Source organism: Perognathus longimembris, chromosome 15, assembly GCF_023159225.1.
Source record: "Perognathus longimembris pacificus isolate PPM17 chromosome 15, ASM2315922v1, whole genome shotgun sequence".
NCBI classification, from domain to species: Eukaryota; Metazoa; Chordata; class Mammalia; order Rodentia; family Heteromyidae; genus Perognathus; species Perognathus longimembris.
This window is the reverse complement of record NC_063175.1, coordinates 24,321,910-24,345,621: the sequence shown is the minus strand read 5'-3', so window position 1 is coordinate 24,345,621 and position 23,712 is coordinate 24,321,910. Positions and strand designations below refer to the sequence as shown.

The 23,712-nt window shown below is 37.8% G+C and overlaps 1 protein-coding gene across 1 annotated transcript in view; it reads left to right on the top strand.

Annotated features, from left to right (window-relative positions):
* Cdh2 (cadherin 2) overlaps positions 1-23,712 on the top strand; it is a 223,993-nt gene that overhangs the window by 7,367 nt on the left and 192,914 nt on the right. The window lies entirely within an intron of this gene.

Genomic DNA, 23,712 nt, shown 5'->3' with positions numbered 1-23,712 from the left:
GTTTGTTACTTTTATGCTATTGCATTTCTTTGAGAGAAGATGACCTCCATTAAAACCTTCAGATGGAATGACATAGTTCCCTATTGCCTATGACAGTGACTCCCAGAGTCTATGACAACATAGACTTTGTCCTAAAAAGTCCTATAGTGATATTTCTGCAGATGTGTCTATATTCACATTGTACAAATGGTATATACGCATGTGCAAAGATAATCATTATTATTACAAATGATTATATTAATTTCATTAAGAAATGGTTTAATAAGTTAATGATATGATTTGCAGCCAAGTTTAAAAACTCCTACTTCATGGGACATAAAATTTTAGTTCTACAACATTGGGTTTAAAGAAAGCTTGTCAAGCCACCTGTTTGGGAGTAGTTATCATTAACCTAGAAAAACTTCAGAAGAGGAAGGATCCCAAATCATCAGTGGATTTTAATCTTTGGTGTAAAGATAGAGTAGAAAAATGCCACAGGCAGTAAAGGAAAGAACTGAAGAAAAGGATATTAGATATCATAGAAATAAGCTGAGGATGATCTAACAGCACTAGAACTTTGCAAAAAGTTTAGAACAACCTATAGCAGACTAAGCTACATGCAGGTCTAAAAGTTAGTTAGGGCAATTGATGGGTAGCTAAATAATAGTTAAGATTCCATACCGAGGTGATGGAAAGACCCCATTATATTTTTCTGTGTCTGAGAGATTAAGCTGGTTTGTTAAACTATTGTGGTAATTTTAATGTTTTGACTGATTGGATATTTGCTTTTTTCAACTAATATGACAGTAAAAAACCTAGTCTAAAGTAGGCCTTACCTGTAGCTGACATTTGAGCTACAGAAGCACAGTCAGTTTAGAAATCAGATATCTGATAGGTTGACTGTTTTCATTAAGTACAGCAAAAGAGTTCAGTTTGAGATTTTCTAAGAAGCATTGGAGGAATTGGTTATTATAAAACATAAGATGGCATGCCTAATAGACTAACATGTCAAGGTGCTTGATACATGATCTGTTCTTAGAAAGTTCCTTTCACCAATTATAATTATGTATACTAGGAAAGAAAGCAGAGGGAATGTAGAAAGAAGGAAAAAGGAAAGGACTGATAGAGGGTAGGAGAGAGGAGGTTTCACAGTAGTACTTACTACTACATAATATATTTTCAACATTTTAGGTGCTATCTTTAAAACATTTTTATTGGCTATCATAATTTTAAACACTTGGATTTTCTCCCCATTTGGATGAATTATTAATGTTATATTCAATCCACCTGTTTATACTTCCACAAGGCCAAGATGACATAGGTGATCCACCATATCCTGCTACTGGTCAGGAAATAGAGGATCCCACTCATTTTATTTTCTAGGCTAGCTTTGAACTTCCATTCTTCTGATTTCAACCTACCAAGTAGCTAGGATTACAGGTCTAAGTCACTGGCACTTGGCCTTATTTCCATTTTAGAGATGGAACTGTGACTTTTTGAATCTTAGGCACATGTATATAGAAGAAAAAAAAACGTGTTTCTTAGTAAAATTGAACTTGATTCCTAGGCAAAAGATCTTTTTCCTCAGGATGAAATGTATATAATGAATACTCAGCAAAAGTCACATGATAGGACTTCTCTACTGACTGGATTCTTTTTATTGGTAGTTAATTTTTGTGTTACACTCTTTATCTTGGCCTTAAACATTTTTCCTTATCATTAGCATTTGAAGCCAAAATGTAATACTGAGTAACAATTTTAATCCTTTTTTAAAAAATGCTAGAACTGGAGGTTTTTTCTTTTACTCATGGCTAACATTTTACCACTTGAGCTGTTCCACGACTTCTAATTTTGCTGGTTAACTTGAGATAAGAATGTTTTACACAAGTAAGTCATATCCCCAGATCTCAGCCTCCTGAGTAGGCATGAGCCACCAGCATCTAGACTGTGGCATCTATCTCCTAAATAGTTCAGTATGGAATTTTGTTTAATGGCTAGTGGCACATGTTCCATTTTTGTATATTTGGAATTACTTTTTTCCCCACAAATGAGGAAATTTGATATGTTTTAAAATAAATATGGTGACATCTCCAAATGACCTAAATAGGTTGCTGTGAAAAATTTATGGAATGACTAACCACAGACATTGATTTGTTTGTTGTTGAGAAAGTCTAGAACTATTTTATTTGCAACATGACCTGCTCTGGGTGGGTGGATACACTTGAGTGCTCTTTAATCTTGCACAAAATGTTTGTTCCTTGGTTGGGAAGTTATGAAGTGAAACCTGAAATAAATTACCAAAGTCCCATTAATTTTATTATGTTTAAAAGAGATGTAATCTACTACTGCTTAGCATAAATCTTTTAGTAAACTAGAAACTGTGCCCACTTTAACTTTTTTTTGTCTTTTGTTGTCACAGTTGGTTGATAACAAAGTTCAATGTCTGAGGTTGATTCTTCATGCCTTTCTGGTCCAGTAAATAAAGAAAATTGTGCTATGTGTTGCCAAAATACTGGACTTTGGTTATTCTTTTGGCACCCACTCTGGTTGTGATTTAATTGATATCACCATTTCCAAGGTGGCATTCTATTATCTTGCTTCTTTATATGTAAGGGAATTAAAAGCATACATATCCATAAATGCACATACATGCTCAGAAACATTTACTTTATGAAGTATCCAATGCATACAGTTAATTGAACATATAAATAAACTTCTCTTTTATTCTTCCTATACCAAATATGCTATTTGTACTTAAACTGCCCTGGACCAAAAAATATCGGCACCTCCAGAGTGTCTCTGCCAATTTTAGTCACCATCCAATGGTGGTTGCTTGAGTTTTCTTTCTTTTTCAAAATCTGTTTTTCAAAAAACTGTTTTTTATGTTGTTGTTGTTTGTGAACTTGAGATTTGAAAGTGCTTGATCTGTTGAGTCATACTACAAGCCATTCTGTGTGCATTCTGCTTCTGAGATAGGCTGTTTTAAAACAACTTTTCCAGAGCTGATGTTAACATTCAAGGTCCTCCTGTCTCTACTTCCCAAAGAGGCTCAATTACATATAGCTGCTACCTCACCTGGATATTTTGTTGTTTTTTTGCCTTTGCTAGTATGTCATTCAGTCACATGCCACATTTCCTTTCATGTCTGATACCACTCACTCAGTAGGTAAATATTATATATTTCTGTCATAGGTGTTTAAAATAGCTACAAAATTAGGAAAGATTCATGGATACCATAGAAATATCCGCAAGGTAAAGTAAGATTAAACACTGATAAAGTTCACTGTAAGTAAAGAAAGGTCACTTGTACTTTCATGGTTTGAAGCCACTAAATACTTTTTGTGGGTTTTCCTGTTTGTGTATCTTTTCCTGTTTTCCTGCTAAGTATATAATATTGCTTTATCCAAGAGGCAGAGAAATTTGGAGTTCTTTGAGTACTGGCCTTTCTTGCCCTTTTTCAGAAGGAGAGTAGAAACAAGAACTATATATCTTTTTCATGATAAATTTTCATGCAGAAGATTTGGGTGCTAACAGATTCTAATCTTTTTAGTGATGGTTCTCAATAGCTTCCCTCGGCTTACCAATGACCTACTTTTCAACAAGGCCCTATCCAGTTTTTATTTTCCTATTTAATTTTAAAAAGGTTACATGGAATGCTTTATAATGTTACCAATTGTAGTTTTCTGGCTACTCAGCATATATTGGGTACAGTTGACTCTGTTTTGTGTTTGTGTAGCTTTTTTGAAGAGCTCAGAGTTTGCCAGAAGAATTGCAGTTTCTACTTGTCCAAAGATCATTCCTGAATACTTTCTGTCCATTTTTATTATTCTGTTAGATCTTGTCTATTCTGTTAGATCATAGTGATTGTGTGGTTAGTCTAGATCGAAAGTAAACAAACCATGGGGAAGACAAGACATCTAATTCTATAGGCAGTTGCCCACTGAGGATTTGCGTTCTTTAAGTGGGCTTGTGCTGGTTCATATCCTTACATGTGTGGACTTCATGTTACTGTACCAAGACTGTGTTTTTCATATGGCCTTAGAATATACATATATAATTTAAAAATCAACTTGCCTTAGCCCCTATACATTGCTCATTATTTTTAACCATAAAAATGATTGTTCATATACAGTGTTTGTGATGTAGGCCTTAAATTTTATTTATAGTTTTGTCTTCTCTGTGTGGCAGATAAATGAGAACATTAGGTGAGGAAAATCATAAACATTGATTTACAAATCAATTTACAATTAAATACCTTTTAAACGAAACATGCAAACCTATCACTTGGTTTATAGGGATTTTTTGTTGTTTATTTCTTTTCTTTTGTCAGTTGTGTGGCTTGAACTCATAGCCTGGGCACTGTCCTTGAGTTCTTTGGCTCAAGGCTAGCGCTCTACCATTTTGAGCCACAGCTCCACTTCTGATTTTTGAGTGGGTTAGTTTGAGATAAGAGTGTCACAGAGACTTTCTTGCTCCAGCTGGCTTCAAGCTGTGATTCTCAGATCTCAGCCTTCTGAATAACTAGGATTGAAGGCATGAACCATCAGTGCCTGGTGCTGAGGCCTTCTTGATGGAGCTTTATCTTATAAGAAAATAGTTTACTTAAATGGCTTAAATAGCAATAGCTTATTGAACAGATTTGTAAGATTTCTGTGAAATGGTTAGGTTACATTGTTAGCACTGTATTTGCATGTAGATAGTAGATACTTTCAGGATTTAATTCCTTATTTTCATAAAACATGACCTGTAATAATTGATACATATTACTGTGTGGGTAAGCCAAAATAAATTGACCGATGTCTGATAGCTTATTCTGTACTGAGTTTTACTTACCTGTTTATGTCTGCACATTCAGAAACTTTACTTAACTGAGATTCATTTTTGAATGTGTTTTGAAGTAGGATGAATATGTCATAACACACATGCACATGGTAACAGTTATTCTCATTTATTAAATTTAATTTTGTGTTTTCTCAGATCTGAGATGCTTCTTTTACCAAAGCTACCATTTCTATAGCATTTTGGAATTTCATCCACAGCCCTGGGAGGCACTGCGATACAGTAGTTAAGAATGCTTGCTCTGGCGCTAGATGTTTTTTGGCTTTGATACTAGTTTATTGTGTGAGCATGAACAACATATTGGACATTTTTATCCTTCAGTACCCCCATTTGTAAAATGTGGATAAACACTATAATAAGGTATGTTGTTGTGAAGACTAACTTGGTATATGGGTATATAGAAATTACTTTCATGTAATGCACAAAATGTTTGATTTTTGAAGATTGTTGCATTGCTTTATACAAGCACAGTTAATGAAGGGAAAATGCAATTGCTTTAATAAATTTGTGCAGTTAATGTGGGAAGGCTTTGTTCTATATTATGTTCAGCATTAAATAATATGTATTTAATGAACTACCTACACCAGTGCTCCTCGAACCACGCTTGGAAACTACAATTGAAAGGCAAATATCTTCACCGTCTTCCTTATAGTCTAACAGATGTATGTGTAGGTCGATATACTCCCACCATCTTTGGAATTAGGAATAGGGATTAGTGTGCATAAAGTGTATTCTCCTGATGATTTAACCAGAGAATAGTAGATTATTCGAGTGGAACTAGTCATCTGTCTTTTCCTAGGTTTTCGTCTTGTTTCTCTAATTTTATTTTTTGATGTCCTGCTAAGAAATCATGCATTGAAGTGTGTGTTGTCCACATGCACATGTGTGTGCATGCACACACTCCCCCCCAAATATACATTGAGATTGGCTGATACCAAGTGAGCATAATTTGTCATCTTTGGTTGATAATCAGCATATTTTCAACAGGAATGAAGGTGGATTTGGTGTTATCATTGTTGTGATGATTTATTGACAGATGAGGGAATGTGTTTTTGTTGTTGTTTTTTTTACTTTATAGTCATTCTATTCTGGTCATGGCTTATTTTTTCTTAATTTCAACATATAGTTTATGAGTACAGTGCATCTTGACCAATGTGACCCCTTTCATAATTCTCCCTATCTATGTGTCAGACCCTGTTCTAAACACTTAACATTTATCAATTTATTAAAAAAATTTGCACATTATGTATCTTGCATGTCAATATGAATGGGTTAACCAAGGTGTTAGAGCTTCTTATTACAAGTAATGGAGCTAGGATTTATATCCAAGTAGCCTGATGTCAGAGTTTACATTCCTGGGCTTGATATATATTTGAATTCTAGTTAGAGGGGAAAAAAACCCCTTCAGATTTACACTCACTCATTTCCATTATTTAATACATTTGAAGATCACCGGGTCATCACTTCCTTTTGTTGTGAAGTATGATCACAAAAGGAACATGTAAAGCATATGTATATGCCTTAAAGAAGAAAGTATATAAAAATCATCAGTATAGCCACCAGGCAGATTAACAAGTAGTATATTGCTACTATAATGGACATCCCAAGAATACGTCTCTATTCTCTTCTATTTTTCCCCCTTCCTTCCTGACACAATTACTATCTTGAATTTCCAAATATGTATTCATTGCTTTTCCTTATAGATCTATTGTCTATGTATGTATTTGTTAAATATATATGTACATAAGCACACGGGTATGTTTTATATACATATATATGTCATTTGATAGAAGTATAAATACATAAAATATTTTTCCATGACCTTCTTTTTCTGCTTCTTATTGCCTATAGGATACAGTTGAGCTGTGTAGCTATAATTTGCTCATTTTCATTCATGTAGAGCATTTCATGCTATGAATATGGTATAGTTTTCTTACTTGGTTTATAGTTGATAGGCTTGGATGTATAGGTTCAGATTTTTGCTGCTGTCCATATTCTGATACATGCCAGTAGGGCATGAATGCTGGAAATACTCAAGGGTTGTGTTTTTTCAAACTTGAGCTTATATAAGAATCATCAGAAAGCTTGTTAAAACAAACCCTACTCTCTGAGCTTTGATTCAGTAAGTCCACAGTGGAGTCTGAGAGTTCTTATGTCTAGCAAACTCCCAGGTGATGTGATGTTTCTCTGTTCTGGGTATGTACCTAGGAGTACAATTTCTGGATTACAACCTGTGTACAGGTTCACCTTTAGTAGCCAATATAGGAGAAATTGTCAAATGTATCCATCAAACATTATATACATATATTCTTACAGTTTGTTTTAATCAAATTTCGAAACTTCTAAGTGGCTTAGATGGTGATATCTCATTTAGGTTTAAATATGAGTTCTGATTGCTAATGAATTTGAGCATGTTTTTATGTGTGTTTTAGCCCTTTATTTCCAGGATTTTTAAAAATTATCTTTAACTTCTACAAAGAAGTTGGCATTTAACAAAGCTCAGTTTATGAGTATAATGCACCTTGATCAATGTCGCCCGTTTTGACATTCACACTCATTCCTCCCCAAACCACCCCTTCTCTCACTCTTAATTTTGTAGGATATACTCTGAATTGGCTGCATTCTCTCCCTCTTATTTTTGTCATTTCTTTAGTGAGATGATCACTGCCCAATTGAGTGAAGGTCATAACTTACCTTACGTTTGTTGCCCATTCCCTTTGCCTAACAACTTCTAAGACTCGTAAGAAGATGACTGCCCAAGGATTTCTAGCCTTCTTCAAAGTGGATGTATGGTATAGAACTCATATTTGCTGAGGGCTTACTCTGTACTCAACCAACCAAGCAAAGACAGTGATCTTTGCAGTGTTTCATGAATCCATATGTCAATCCTTTTTTTTTTTTTTGGTAACAGCCCTAGATACTTCTTATAAATCTTCAAGATAGTCAATCCATTGGAAGCAAGATAAGTCTCTTCTAGATGTTTCTAAACTGCCACCTTGAGCAAGATATGGGCTTTAGAAGGAAGGCATCAGCCATTTCAGTTTCTGTGAATATGTTGCAGCTTTTGAAGGGAGCTTCTAACAGACTGAGGTAGATGTGGAATAAATTACTCTTGAGCTGGATTGATTCTGCCATTGGCCATGCAGCTGTGTAGAGATGACTTAAATAGATCCATGTATATGACCAAGGGTTGACAGCTTCTGTAAACTGTTCTTATTCTTTTGACTTTAACATTAACTTGGTCCATAATAGAACTCACCCAGTAAACTAGGGGTATACATGTGGGTTTCTGTTTCCCAAAGCACTTACAGAGTCTTGGTGGTCAGCTCTCAGGTCCTCAGTGACCTTAATAAGCACCTGCTCGGGGCTGGGAATATGACCTAGTAGTAAAGTGCTTGCCCTGTATACATGAAGCTCTGGGTTCAATTCCTTAACACCACATATAGAGAAAAAGTCAGAAGTAGTGCTGTAGTGCTGTGGTTCCAGTGGTAGAGTGCTAGCTTTGAGCAAAAAAGAAGCCAGGGACAGAGCTCAGGCCCTGAATTCAGGCCCCAGGAATGGCAAAAAACAAAACAAAACAAAACAAAGCACCTGCTCATATCCTTAATGGTATATAACCATGTTATTTGGTCTGACTCTCTTTTTTACTCCCTTCCTCCCTTGCTCCCTCCCTCCTCTTTCCTCCCTCACTTCTTTCCTTTTTATTTTTTATTTTTTTTGCAGTAACCCAACTCCTTGCATATGCTAGGTGCCTGGGCCATTAGCCAACCTAATTTCCTTTTGCTTTTTAGCTTTGACCTTTTAGTCCTTGGTAGAGTTTTCAGTTTGTGAGACATTTTGTTGTCTTGGAAAGTTCCTAAACAAAGTGTTTCTCACCCTTCAAAATTCTGGACAAGAAAGACAAAAGAATCAGAAGATGGAGAACCAGAATACAACCTTTGTTAATGACAGTGACCAAGTCAGTGAATGTAGCTTCAATGTATGGAATTAATGATTCCTCACATGCCATCTTCGACAGCTTAGGATAAGGTCATCCCTCTCCTTAGGACCAGTGGTATAATTATACTGGCACTGACTATAACTCTGTGTATGTGTGTGTGTATGTGCACGCACGTGTGTGTGTCTATGTGTGTATAACAGCTGATGAGACAACTGTAGTCTATATGCTTCTTTTATCCAAACTGGCCAGAGAAGTAGACACAGCTCACAAATATCATTTCTAATTTAATCCCCACTCCACAGAAGTAGGGAATAAAGGTTCTATGAAACTGGTCTCAGATTTTGGAATCAGCATTGAGCTCATATTCTTAACTACCAAATATGTTCTCAGGAACCAGTATGGTGACTCCTCTCAGTGGGGAGATAAACATCATTTAGGAGAATTTTACGTCCAACTTCCTGATGTCTTAGGAGGTCTACAGCTACTACTAAGAGTCCCAAATGGGTTATGTAAGATGATTGTAGCCATCATTTTAACATCCTATTAAGTTAGAGAACAGACAAATCTCTGCTCTTATATGTGTTATCCCAGACAAAAAATGATTCCCAAGAACCTGCCCTTTGTGTTCCAGAGATTATAGTAGGTAGTTCATGATACCTTCAGAAAAGCTTGAGAGAGTCCAAAAAATGTTCTCTATTTTAACCTTTTCTGGACACTAAGCTAAGCCTCTTGTCTGTAATCTACTACTGTTAAATTTTAAACAGAGTTCAAAGGTGAAAGTGTTGCAACTTGAAGATACTAAACATACTGGATGAGACCCGGAAACAGTATGAAAACGATGGACCAAAGGACAACATCTCAAATGCCAACTTTCCGAAAGAAAACCCAGTATGACAAGTGGATCCCTTTTCCCTAGACAGTAGTAACCCAGGCACTGAACTTAATCTCCCAATGTGAGCTTCTCAGTTAAAAACTCAGCACTTCTGAATGCCCTTTCTCTTTGTGCCCTTGAGTCTGACAGCCAGTGAAGGCTTCAGTGAGGGCTCAATCTGGTGAATTACTGGTGGACGTGCTGTCTGGGGAGCAGCTGTTCACAGCCTCTGGTTACATTGGCTTCAATGGCACTGTGGGATTCTTTACCAAAGCAGGCTGGCTATCCGGTAGATTTCTCCTTCATTCGTAAAGAACATCCAGACTACTCAGTGGGAGTTTGACCTTGACCTATGGTCAAGCCATGAGAATCTAAGATGTGTCCTTCTCCACCCTGAATGGAGAGTGGAATTTGAGGCTGAAGCTGCCAATCCTTTGCAGCATTCTGCTTGTCATGAATAATTTAAAATGAGAGCCTTGCTAAGGCTTTTGAGCTCATTGTCATTTAAAAATAGCAAATATTTTTCTGTTCACTAGTCTTCAGGCAGTAGATATTAAATAATCCAATTTTTTTGGTACCTCAGCTGCTTCTACTTGTGCAGGTCAGGACCCACCAGAAGTCCTGTATTAACTAATTCTCTGTACTAAGACCAAAAGTGTGTGCCATTCATTAAGGTTACTGTAAATCCTTCCGTTTCTAAGATTCTTTATTTTTGTTCTAAGACCTACTTCTCTAAAAACCACTTCTCTGGAGAGTAGACCACAGTATGCTCTGGTCACATATCAAGATCAAAACACCTTGTGGTTTATTTTATTTTATTTATTTATTTTTTTGGGGGCCAGTCCTGGGCCTTGGACTCAGGGCCTGAGCACTGCCCCTGGCTTCTTCCCGCTCAAGGCTAGCACTCTGCCACCTGAGCCACAGCGCCCCTTCTGGCCGTTTTCCATATATGTGGTGCTGGGGAATCGAACTGAGAGCTTCATGTGTAGGAGGCAAGCACTCTTGCCACTAGGCCATATTCCCAGCCCACTTGTGGTTTATTAATTAAAGCTTCTTGAAGTTAAAGTCACCTACCTAACCATAAAAAACAGCCAATGCACAATAAAGACTGCAAACCACCAACTTAAAAATATCCAGGATCTGAGTAACACACCATTTCCTTCTGCCTGAAACTTGAGTCTCTCATGAGCACTTTGTTCCCCAACATTGGGACTCAATTTTTTTCTTCTGTATTTCTTAAGGTCCTCAGATGGTTCAGTGAATGCTAAAATCTTTGAAGAGACCCACTGAATAGGAGGTCTCCTTTGGGCCCAACTTCTGACTCTCTGAAGAGTCAGCAGATAAGAGAGAAAAACATCACATGGGTTCTGATAAGTGCAAGACTAGAGGGCAAGTCTTCATTCTAAACCTGAATTACTAAATCACAGAATTCCAAATATGGCCCTCCCCCAAGGCTGCAGGGACTGCAAACTCCCAGCATGGAAAATGAGGTAATCACGCTTGTTTTCTGAGGGCTAGGCACTCCCAGGTGAGAGAGGAAACAGACAGGTTGGGCACCAGATGCTCAAATTGTTCTTTCTAATGCAGCCTTCTGGCAAATTCAGTCCATCCTTCTCTTCTCTAGAAAAACAATTTACAAGCTTTTTAGTCTCTGGATTCTTTTACATTCTTAAGATTTAAGTACTCCAGTGATCTTTTAAAATATATGTAGTATCTGTTAGTCTTCACCACAGAGAAATTAAATTAAGAAAAATTGAACAATATTAATCATTTAAAATATTAACTCATTGCATGTGTAACATAGATAGTATTTTTATGGGGGAAAAAGACTACATTTTCAAAAAAAAATCAGTGGCAGGAGTAGCATTGTACTTCTATGTTTTTGCAATATCTTTGGCTTCTGGCTTAGTGACAAGACTGCAGATTTTTCTTATCCACTTCCGCATTTATTGCATAAAGGTATCATATGCTACACTGCTTCTGGAAAAACCCACTTTACTCTTATGAAAGAATGGGAATGGAAAAGGCAAAGGATATTATGATATTATGAAAGTAGTTTGGCTTTTGCAATTCTCCTGAAAGGATCCTGGAAACTCTTAGAGGAGTTGTCATAATGAAGAGAAACATTGTGCAATGATTTTATTACCATATAGCCTATGTTATATCACATAACATTTGAACATCATATTTTAGGAAAAATCAATTATGGGAGCAGACGGGTATTTCACTTGTTCAGAATTCATGTGGAACAATTTCCAGGTCTTCAGCCAGTCTGCAAGGACCTTGTCATAAGAACTGTCTTCTTGGCATGGCTGGAGGGCAGAGTGGAAAGAGTGGGAAAGCTACAGTTAGAGGAGTCTAAGCATCAGGAAGAAAAGATCTATTTCCTTTACATAATATGTCCTATTTAGGTCCCTCCTGGCATCCACACAGTAGGAAGATGCTAGTCCTGGGCCTTTGAGTTGAAACTCAAAGTCTTCTCTGATCTTAGCAGGATAGCCTCTCAGTTATTGTGAATTGCTGACTTCCTTCTTTATGGCTTGATCTATTTGAACTACTTTGGACAGATTTCTGCTTCTGGAGCAAGTTAAGGAATGGCTTTGAACTCTAAAATTACTGACAGTGCCCTCCTTTTCACTGCAGCACATTTCGTGCCACAACTAGTATTTTCTCCCAAGAATATTATGATTATTGGGCTTTGTTTATCTTACCCTGGACTCCAAATTAGGTAAATTAACACGGTGGCTAGCTATTCAAATTAACTCAGAGTTATGTAGACTATAACCATCTGTAACCATTTTTACAAAGTGAAACCATACTCAAGGTTGTATGAATTAAGCCTAATTGTACATGAGTATCAAGGACTCCGGAGTACATGTACAAAGAGTATATTACAGAAAGACTGTAATTATTCTCTCATCAGTATCACAACTGAAAATTAATACTCAAGTCATGATTAGTACTTACTGCTAAATTTCCTTCTGTATTTTTAGGAGGATTTGGGGATGAGAGGGCTTTGATTTGAGTTGCATAGAAGCAAGATATTTCAACAGGGTTTGACCCGTTGTCTTCCTTTCCCCTCATAATGAACAGAAGCATTGGAATGGTTTTATTATATAACACATATCATATGAGTTTCATGTTTTAGGTAAAAAAAAATCGTGAGAGCAGGAAGAGTTTTTTTCTAATAGTTTGAACTTATATAAAACAGTTTGCAGCCCTTTAGCCAGTTATATATTATGTGTCATTACACATGGCTCCCTGCCAATGGCTTTCTAGAGTCATTGGGCAGTGGTTAAAGGTGATCCCCAAAGCTCTTTGGAACTATTTGAAAACCATACCTATGTTGATTGGCTAATCACCTAAGGCGAATTTCCTCTCATTTTGCTTCCCTCACTCCCCCCGCCAAAAAAAAAAAAGAAAAGGCACTGCTATTAGTACTATGGTGCTCTATTTCTGATACTATGCATGGAATCTACTGTAGCACACTTCCTGGCACACAGTTGGTACTCAGTAGATATTGGTAATCATTGATATTCTATGTAATCAGTTGAATGAATTCCCAAGTTGATTATAAATTCAGGCTAATGCCAAGTACTACACTATTTGACATTTTGATTATTACATACAGGCATGTTGCAGTCTCTGGTGAGTATAATGAGTTCACAATGAAGAATCAATCTAAGGTGGGATTGACCATCTCTTCTGGAATTGCCCTGGGCACTTCTGGAAGTCTTAATGACAGTTTAATTGCACAGCTGACTGTGCCACTGTCTAATGGTTGTGTTAAACTTTTAGTGAAGCAGACTATAGCATTGTTACTACCCATTCCATTAACCATGCAGTACACTTCATGTTAGCTCATGTCAGACTTTTGAGACTCTCAGAATCCTAGGAAGCCCCTAATACTCACATGAGAGGGGACCTGGGGCTATACAGATATATGTGAATGGCACTTAATGGACTTTTGTATATTGTCTCAAACTTCCATAGGCTTACCTCTTGGGAAGATGACATTCTAAACCATATTTTGTATGTTGGACTCAGACTTTATTCCATTACAAATAAACTTCTTTATGTGGTGCTGACTTGTGCTGACTTATGCCTTTCAGTACAGTTTCTCCGGGTTGTCAGGTTCCTGTGCCAACATCCAGGCTAAACCTTGATCATTCTATTTGTCCTCTTTTGACTAAAAGAAACAATAATTCAAAAAAATAATAGTGGTGCTAGAGATATCCAAGTGATATATTCTAATAATATACTTGGAACAAAGTAGGAACTCTCTGGAAGATGTGGCCTTGGGCAAGTGTTTTTGAACTTAAGTTCATCTAGAGTCCAACATGAAGGTAAAGAAAGAGTCCAAGACCCCCTGCAAAATTCTGCTCCCTCCAGACATGACAAAGAAGCAAAATATCCAGGATTAAGCTGCACATTTTAAACATGTTTCTAGGGACATGAATTTCTAAGTGTCATTAATGGCAGTAGAGACATAGAAAATATATTAAGAATGTCAGCAGCTCTTGAATAATCTTAACATAACCAACTTCATGGAGGCAGTCCTGTGAAATGTAAATAATTTGGTAAATGAATTTGCATGAATTGGATTAAGAAGTAAAATAAGACCAAATGTGTAGAATTGAGATTGGACCATTCCATAATTCTATTATGGAGCAGCCAACTAACCATGTTAATGGTGTCTTTGTTAGTTGTTTATATTTGCTTATAGTATTTGGAAGATGTCACCAGATAATAAAAGAATTGCCACAGTCATACCTCTCAGCCCACAAAGCATATATTATGAAAGGAATTCCACCTGCATTTACTTTTGTCCATGTTTGTGAGTGAAATTTCTTTTTCACAAAAAAGAGAAAATCTGCCTGGTGCAGGTGGCTCATGCCTGCAATCCTAGCTACTCAGGAGGCTGAGATTTGAGAATTGTGCTTCAAAGCCAGCCCTTGCATGAAAGGCCTAGAGACTCTTATCTCCAATTACCCACCAGAAAACAGGAAGTGGCACTGTGGCTCAAAGTGGTACAGCACGAGCCTTGAGCTAAAGAGCTTAGGAACGGTACCCACACTCAGAGTTCAAGCCCTGAGACAGAAAAATAAATAAATAAAAACCCCACAAAAAAACCTATAACCAGCACCATAGCAGTAGTGTAATAATTATCCCTTATGGCGAATCAACAATTACTTTTAAGTCCTCTTTTATTCTTCACTACAAACATCTTAAGGCTTGACTTTGTTTCCATTACTGTTATTATTACAGAGATTGAGGCTGGGATAGAGATGAGGTCTTTAGCTAGTCACTGTCAAATCAGTAATGTGGAGCAGGGGCTGGATTTAAACCTAAACAAATTTTCTGTAGATCCCTCAATCTTACACAAAGCTGCCTTTTTTGTTGTTTTATTTTGTTTTTGTTTTCCCTTGCAAAGAGAAGAGACACAAACACCTTAGGGGCATTTTTTTTCCTCCAGTTCAGTTAGCTGCATTTTATTATCAACTTCACAACAATCGATTGTGATTAGATTATGGCCATAGGATAACAGATTGTGAAAAAGGAAGAGATGAATGTTTGTGCAGAGACCAGTAGTTGATTAAGATCTTTGCGATAAAGTGGTTTAGGCTTTAGTTTTGCAGTTTTCCTAGAGAAAAAAGATAATGAATTTCATAAGTATGTGATATTTTCAGATGGGAAACTTTCAATTTTTATAAATGAACTGGATTGAGAATAAAGTGAGACAAGTGATGTAGAGGGTCTGTTCATTGTAACTCCACATGGAATATTTAAGAACTTGGATTTAGGAGGGAATTGGACGGAATTGGAAAGCAGATCCAGAGACCAAGCATAAGAACTAAAAAGAATAATGATAATGGAAACCAAAAAAACACAGTGGATTCCAGGCTTTAAACTATTGAGACTGTGGAAAAATTTTAACAAGAACAAAAAAATCCAAATAGAGAGGCTAATACTGACAGGCAAGCAGTACTCCCCAACTCCTATTACAGTGCTACCTTTTTAGACCAGGAGGTAGATCTTCAGCTCCGAAAGAGTAAATAGTTGTAAGAGGAAATTGAAACTCAAGATGGGTGAGCTGATTGTGTAAGGGTGCAGAGAGGCACTAAATGAGTTCAGATCCTCTGACCAGCATGAATCTCTGCTCTGATAGTCAGAGAAACTTCTTGACTGCTTGTCACTTTTGAGCAGTGGTGCAGAAGAGAATTCTGAAAGAATGGGCAATGGATGACTTCCCTATTAAAAGCCAAATAACAAAATGAAAAGGTGTAGTTTTTCAGTAAAAAAAAATAACATGGCATTTAGAAAGGACCATGCTTGTTTCTTTCTTTCTTTTTTTTTTTTTTTTTTGCCAGTCCTGGGGCTTGGACTCTGGGCCCGAGCACTGTCCCTGGCTTCTTTTTGCTCAAGGCTAGCACTCTGCCACTTGAGCCACAGCATCACTTCTGGCCATTTTCTGTATATGTGGTGCTGGGGAATTGAACCCAGGGCCTCATGTATACAAGGCAAGCACTCTTGCCACTAGGTCATATCCCCAGCCCCATGCTTGTTTCTTATTTGCTAAAGTTATTAGATATGAAGACTAGGACTAAAAAGTAGATTGTAGTTTCTAGAGTTCTGAAAGGTAACTGCAGACAAACATATGTTAAATATACAAATTTTTCTACCATATTTCTTGAATTTCTATAAGGGAGGCTGTTGGGATCCCAGAATTTGTCTTACACTTTATTTTTATTTTGTGGTGGTACTAGGTCTTGAACTCAGGCCCTGGGTACTATCTCTTAACTTTTTCCACTCAAGGCTCCCATTTTCCCACTTGAGCCCCATCTCCACTTAACATCTTTTTTTTTTTATGGTTATTTGGAGACAAGAGTCTCATAAACTTTCCTGCCTGTGTCTCTCAGATCTCAGCCTCCTGAGTAGGTAGGATTACAGGCCTGTGGCACCAGCACTCAGTGGATTTATGTTTTTGACAAGAGTTGTAATAAGGTTGGGAACTACCTGGATGTATGACAGACATCCCATGAGTTAGATTCATGGTGAAAATAAGTGTTAATCCACTATGAGTCAGAGCTGAGACAGTAAATGACCATGTGCGAGACACTCTCATGAGTGCTTTAGACATATTAACTGGCTTAATCCTCACACCTGCTTTTATGAGTGCTAGCATTAGTAATCTCACTTCACAGATGGGGGAACTATGACTTTTCTGAGCTCTCACGGACAGTAGTGATGGGCTGGGATTCAAAGCCAGGCAGTCTGGTGTACTTGAAGTCCATGTTGCTTGGCTCACAGCCCTGTGTCAGTAGGAAGGACCATGTGTGAGTATGTGGCATGCCCAGTCTTTAGCATCTGAGTTTGATTTTTACAAAACACTGGGGTCTATTACTGTACTTTCTTGGTGAATAAGGCTGGAAGGAATGTTTAAAATTAACTGGAATCATTTGTAGAGATATAATTTGAGAGAGCTAAACATAAGTGACTGCTCCTAGTAACCCAAAATCAGTAGCAGAGATGCTAGAAAATGGCCATGTTTTGTAAGCTTGGTTAAAGATGAGGGGTATTATGGTGGACTACAAGCTCAAGATAAATCAGTAGGTGCTTTGTTCCACTGTACCTTTTGCCTGGGTTGCACTTTTCCACTTCTTCCTCTTTGTTCTGGGGAAAATTTTTTTAAAATCATTTTTAAAGTCAAGGCCTAAATGTCACATCAGCCATGGAGTCTTCTTTGACTTCCCTGGGCAGATTTATCATCCCATTCTTTCTGCTTCTTTAGTACTCTGTTCCTGGAATTGTAATTTTGTGATTATCTTTTCTTGTTGGTGGCACCTGTGTCCAGAGTTGCACAGCTGGAATTGGGGCGGGAGGATATCATTTCCTCCCTTCCTCCTGTAAGGTCTACCCCTGGGAGGGCTCCATATTTAATCTGTCCACCTATTTAAGTCTGTGTCCAGTACCTGAGTTACCTAGGTAGTTGGCACACCTGGAGGCAGTTGCCTCGTTCTCTGAGGTCACATCCAATCTACCTGGCCAAATATCCCACCTTTTCCTATATAATCCGCCTCAACACAGTCCCCGTCTCTTTCCTTTTCTCTCTTGCTCTTTTCTTTTTCCTTCTTCTTCCCCTCTGTCTCCCATCACCTCCATCTTGTGTGGGCTGGCAGTTTGCTTTCCCCCCCAATAAACTCCTTTCTGCCTGAACCATGTGACTGGTTTCCTTTCCTGGGAACCTTACACCTCCCACTGCTAGTCTCTGCTGTCACTAAGCCCTGTCGATTTTAATTGTCTGCATATTGATAAAATCTGCCCCTTCTTCATCCCTGAAGTCCCTGTGCAGCATACATCCTAGTCAGTATGCTAACTCCTCTCCCTACTGTCATTTGTCAGCCACCCCCTTCGCTCAGGCCCAGGAAGCAATCAAAAAATTCTCTTATCAAACACAATCTTTCTGAGAACCCTCACCTCCCCTTCCTATCCCCCCCACTGACACCCAGTAGAGTAGCCCTCAACCATCTATAATCTAACCCTGTCTAACTCTCCAGTCTCAACTTTTGACTTCCTGCCTTGCTGCTTGGACTGCAGTGACACTGAACTCATTGTAATTCCCCAGGCACTGCTGCTTCTTGCTCATTTTGCTCAAGCAGTGAGCCTGGGATGGCTTCCCTGCCACCCCCAACCTTCTCTATGGCTATGTTTGGCTATGTCCCCAAGCCTGTTTGCCTGGGCTCCGGATTATCTATTTCTACTTCCATAGGAATCCTGGAATTTTTGAAGTCAAAGATTCTGCTTTATTCTAATTGATGTTCAGTGTTTTATTTATTTATTTTTCTTGAAAGAATTGTTGTAATTGGAAAGACTGAATTCTGTCTTTGCCTCTTTGAATGTGAGGTTTGGGGTATTTTGCTGATATTTTTGTCCCTTCCCTCAGTAGACCCCTATCAGAATTAAGTGAGATAGCAGTGTTGTCTAAAACTTTTACAGTTCCAATGATCTGCACATGGTAGTCTTGTTGCCTGTTTTTGTATGGTCAACAATTCTTTTCCACATTTTTACAAATGTGCCAATGTTTTTATGAAAACAAAATCAAAAGTGAAATATTTTTGACAGTAGACAAAATGAAATTCAAATCCTGGTGTCTGTAAATCAGGGTTTATTGCAATAATTCTATCCAAGCTCATTCATTTGCCAGTCTTCCCTTTCATTTCAGTTGTAGTGCTGATATCTTCAGCAGAGATCCCATGGCATACAGCACATACTGTTGGACCCTTAATAGGGAAAAGCTTGATGGCCTTGCTCTATCCAGATACAGGAAAATGCATGTCATTCACAAACTCCTCCTGTATGCATAGCAAGTTTGAAAAAGGAGACAAGAGACAATCTTTCCTTCATCCAAAACGTCATCAAGGGGTCTTGGCAGGGTGAGGGATTAATGTGAAAATATGCTACTACAAGGACTGCTTTGGCTTTCTGGAAAAGGATAGTCAAATAATAATTCAGAGGATGAAATAAGGTTATAGTGAGCTTCCCACTGATGTAGGGATGAAAGTGTATATATAAAAAATATGGTTAATCTAGGGCTGGTGGCACATGCCTGTAATCCTAGCTACTCAGGAGGTTGAAATCTGAGGATCATGGTTGAAAGTCAGCCCAGGCAGAAAACTCCCTGTGAGACTCTTATCTTCAATTAAACCACTCAAAAACTGGAAGTGGATCTGTGGCTCAAAGTGGTAGAATACTCGCCTTGAACCAAAGAGCATGGGGACAGTGCCCAGGCCCTGAGTTCAGGCCCATGACAACAATGACAACAAAAATCTGGTTATCATTTTATTAACTGGTGTTTATTGCTATTTTGGGTGAGATAGATCCTGTCCAATACATGGTAATATTTAACAACCTGCCTGGCCTGTACCCACTAGAAGCCAGCTTCCTCTGCTTAAGATGTGACAGCCAAAAATATATTCAGACATTTCCTGATGTACTCTGGGATCAAAATCTCCCCGGACTCGTGTAATGTGGATGCTTCAGTATACATTAGACTAAAGAACTTGCTGTGAGTCATTATGGAAAAGTTCAAGAGTAGATTCAGCTTCTCTGAGTAGTTTCTTGCTAACTATATAATCCCATTCAACTATAAACCTAGTACTAGCCCTGATCTTTGCCTGGGAGCACAGATGAAATATAGATTTACTAGCATGGTACTTAGCATAAAGAGGGCTACCATCTCTCTAGTGTGGAGATTTGTATTCATTCAAGTGCTTCCTTATTGATTGACCACATAAATTGGTTATATTGGACTAAAAGTCAGCTAGAGGGGGATTAATAATCAATTAGTAGATAAAAACATTTTAATAATTTCATGGAGCCTCTAAATTCATAACAGCATGGTATGTGTGGATCTGTTTTTGTCTTTGGAAAGAATTTAAAATAAACCTTTAACTGAAAATTTTGATACAAATACAAGGAAATGGGTTCTTAAAATGGTTAGGATGGGTCAAGAGGAGGGTTTTGGCACATGAAGAGAAGGTGAGGATAATGCAGTCAAAATTTAATGTATAGCCTGAAGAGAATTGAGGGAGGGGTGGATTGGGAAGGATGGGTGGCAATGTTGGAAGGCTGACATTGATGAAGATGCACTGTACTCATAAACTACTTTGTTGAAAAAAAAAAAGCAGAGATAAGCTGAAAAAAAATCTCCACACAATAGAGGGTCCCAGCAGATATTTATTATGAGTAGTCAAGAGCTGTTGGGAATGTTCTTTACAAACATTGTTTTGGCCATTCTTTGTCCCAGCATACTTAGACAGGTAGGGGCATTTCATAGTTGAGTAGCGTGAATACAGAGAAGCTAAGTAAGGAGTAATATATTGAGGACAGAAGGTCCTTTCTTTAAAATAAGTGGAAAATTGAAGATTAGAATAGCACAGCCACCTTATCCCTGATGCTCTTCAAGTGGCCTTTAAATCTCATTTCTTTAGGTTTGGACCAAGAGACTATTACTGCTGGTTTCATCTACTTTAGTCCAGGCAAGTCTTACAGTTGAAGAAAGTCTTCCTTCCATTTTTCCTCTGTTTTCAGACTTCATTTATCTCTGATTGCTTGCATATAAAATTGTACTGCATGTTGTTCTAGCCATCAGGCCAGATTAAATGATACTCATCTTTTCTATGTTCCTCCTACTGTTCCCTCCTGGCTCTCTGCTCTGCCCTGACCTACCTCACTGGCTAAATATTTCAGTCTTTTCCCTGGTTAGAGACCTGAGTTAGAGGTGACAAAGTAGACCTCAGACATCCTAGTGGCTTATAGGTTCTTGGCACCTTGGTTTCTTGTAATGTGGCCAAGTGGAAAGTTCCCTTTATTTGGCTAGATAAAATCAAAATCATTTTCTCACTGATTGATCATTCTTCCAAGCTGATAAAAGTGCCTGGTATTGTAATACCTCCTGGAGTCCCAAACTGGACAGATAATGGAAGCCTTACTTCCGAACTTTTCAGTTGTTGCCTAACATTTGATCTTTTTTATTATGAAATATAGAGAGCATATAGGTCCTAGGGAATAATATAATTTGTACCCATGGGCTTATAAGCTTATACATACATAGCTTCATATTTTACCTTGTTTTCTGTGTGTGTGTGTGTGTGTGTGTGTGTGTGTGTGTGTTTGAGAGAGAGAGAGAGAGTGAGAGAGAGAGAGAGGTATGTACCAGTATTTGGTCTTGATCTTAGTGACACACACTACTCTGTACCATTTTAGTCACTTTTGGCTTTTTGTTTTTTTTTTTTTTGTTTTTTTTTTTGGCCAGTCCTGGGCCTTGGACTCAGGGCCTGAGCACTGTCCCTGGCTTCTTCCCGCTCAAGGCTAGCACTCTGCCACTTGAGCCACAGCGCCGCTTCTGGCCGTTTTCTGTATATGTGGTGCTGGGGAATCGAACCTAGGGCCTCGTGTATCCGAGGCAGGCACTCTTGCTACTAGGCTATATCCCCAGCCCTACTTTTGGCTTTTTGCTGGTTAAATGAATCAGGGTACTTCCCAATCTAGCTTGGAATCACAATTCTTAGATCTCAGCCTCCTTAGTGACTAAGATTACAAGTGTGAGCTACTGGTGCACAACTATGAGATTGTTTCTGAAAGGGATGAATTATGACATAAAAATTTAAAGCTACTTGTATATTTTTTCTGATGCCTATCTTATTTTTCTTCCCTCTGGGATTACTACTATTACTAACAGGTACATTTTTTAATATTCTTTTTACATGTGTATGTCCATAACATTGTGCTATTTTTTTGTATTTACATTTTACATAAACAGAATCATTATTCATACTTTCTATTCTATGGCAAGATGTATCTTGCTCTGGGTTTTGCCTTGTTTGAATTTGGAGTACCACACAAATAGATTTTTGAACTTATTCATAGTAATAGTTATCCCTAGGTTGATCATTTAATTTCTTTTTCTGTCTTATGTGAGACTTAAATTGAATTGGCTCCTTTTTTGTTTGTTTGTTTTGTTTAGTTCTGTTTTTGAGATGTAGCCTTGTGGATAAATTTAGTTCTACTTCTTCAGTTTTAATATTGGTAGCTGGGTTTTTTTTTTGTTTTTTTTTTGGCTATGTGAAAATGCATTGGTCTATTTTCCTGCTGATGGACATTGATGATAGACATTTACACCCAAGGGGTCCATAGTCCTTCTTTAGTCACAATGTTGCTACCACCGTGCTTTCAGGGGACATTCCTGCTCATGTCTACTAGGTCTCCTAGCTTTGCTACGAGTTTACAGCTTTGGATTTGTGCACATTCTTCTTCACTGTATTGGCCAAGTTGCACTCTTAGGTGACTGAACCGGCTTCCACTCACACCTATGAAAAGGGGTCTATCTCTCTGTAGTGTGACTTTACACAATCTTGTCTTGCACACAACAGACTTAAAACTGTTCACGAATTTGATGGGTCTGAACTCGTCTAGTCTCTTACTATTGTTCAGAATAATATTTGAGATTAAAGACTGATATTTAATGTAGTTTAATTGTGTTCTTTGTATTTTTTCATCCTTGAAATGTGTAGTGTTGCTTTTGGATGAGTCTTATTTGCACATTTTTCTCTGCATAATCCAGACATTATTGTAATTATGAAGCTACATGGGATAGCATCATCCAGACACCTGTTCTTAGTTCTGCCTGTTGCCAAGGTTTTCCTGTCTTCTATCTTTGGTGGTTGAATCTCTGAACCATTATAAAGTGTGCCTACTGCTATCCTTGTGGCTATTAGATGGCCTCCATGTACTCTTCTACTTGGTTTTTATCTCCAGCGGTGCAGGGTAGAACGTCTCAGAATTAATGGAAATGCTACCAGAAGTAGTGACACTCACTTGGAGAGTTATTCCAACAGCACTTGGTATGACTAAGATTTAGGCAAATGAGTGATACACTGAATGTGTCAATCGAGAGCAAGATGGAAGAAGATCTGTAGCTACTGTGTACCTTGATGGATAAAAGAGAAACATAACTGGATTGGCCTTTGTTTGCTATTTTTAATATATCCCTGTTCTTCACATCAGGAAATAAATATATTTGATTTTTTTCATTTTTGGCATAAATTATATCTTTTTTTTTTCTCAAATTTTTATTATCAAACTGACGTACAGAGAGGTTACAGTATCATACGTTGGGCATTGGAATATAAATTATATCTTACAGCATCTGCATTATCATTTTGTTTTTAAATGAACAGGGCATAGTGAAACAAACAATACAGCATCAGATAAGAATATAAGGATCTGTGTACTTGAATACGTAAATTTTTTTCCTGGGAAATCTGGTTACTAGCAGCAGTGTGTGGAATGCGAATGTTATTTAGCTCTCCCTCAACCCCATCTCCACTTGGTCCTTCTGCAGTCACAGTGGCCATTTTAATGGAAATGACCAATCCTTAGAAGGACCTGGAATTTGTATTATTTAGATTTTACTGGACTAGACAAGTGGTATTTGTTTCTTCTCCTGCATTTATCAAAAGATTAACCCTTTGCCCTCTTCAGTCTGATTGTAACCAGTCGGAAACAAAGGAGTTGTTTGTAC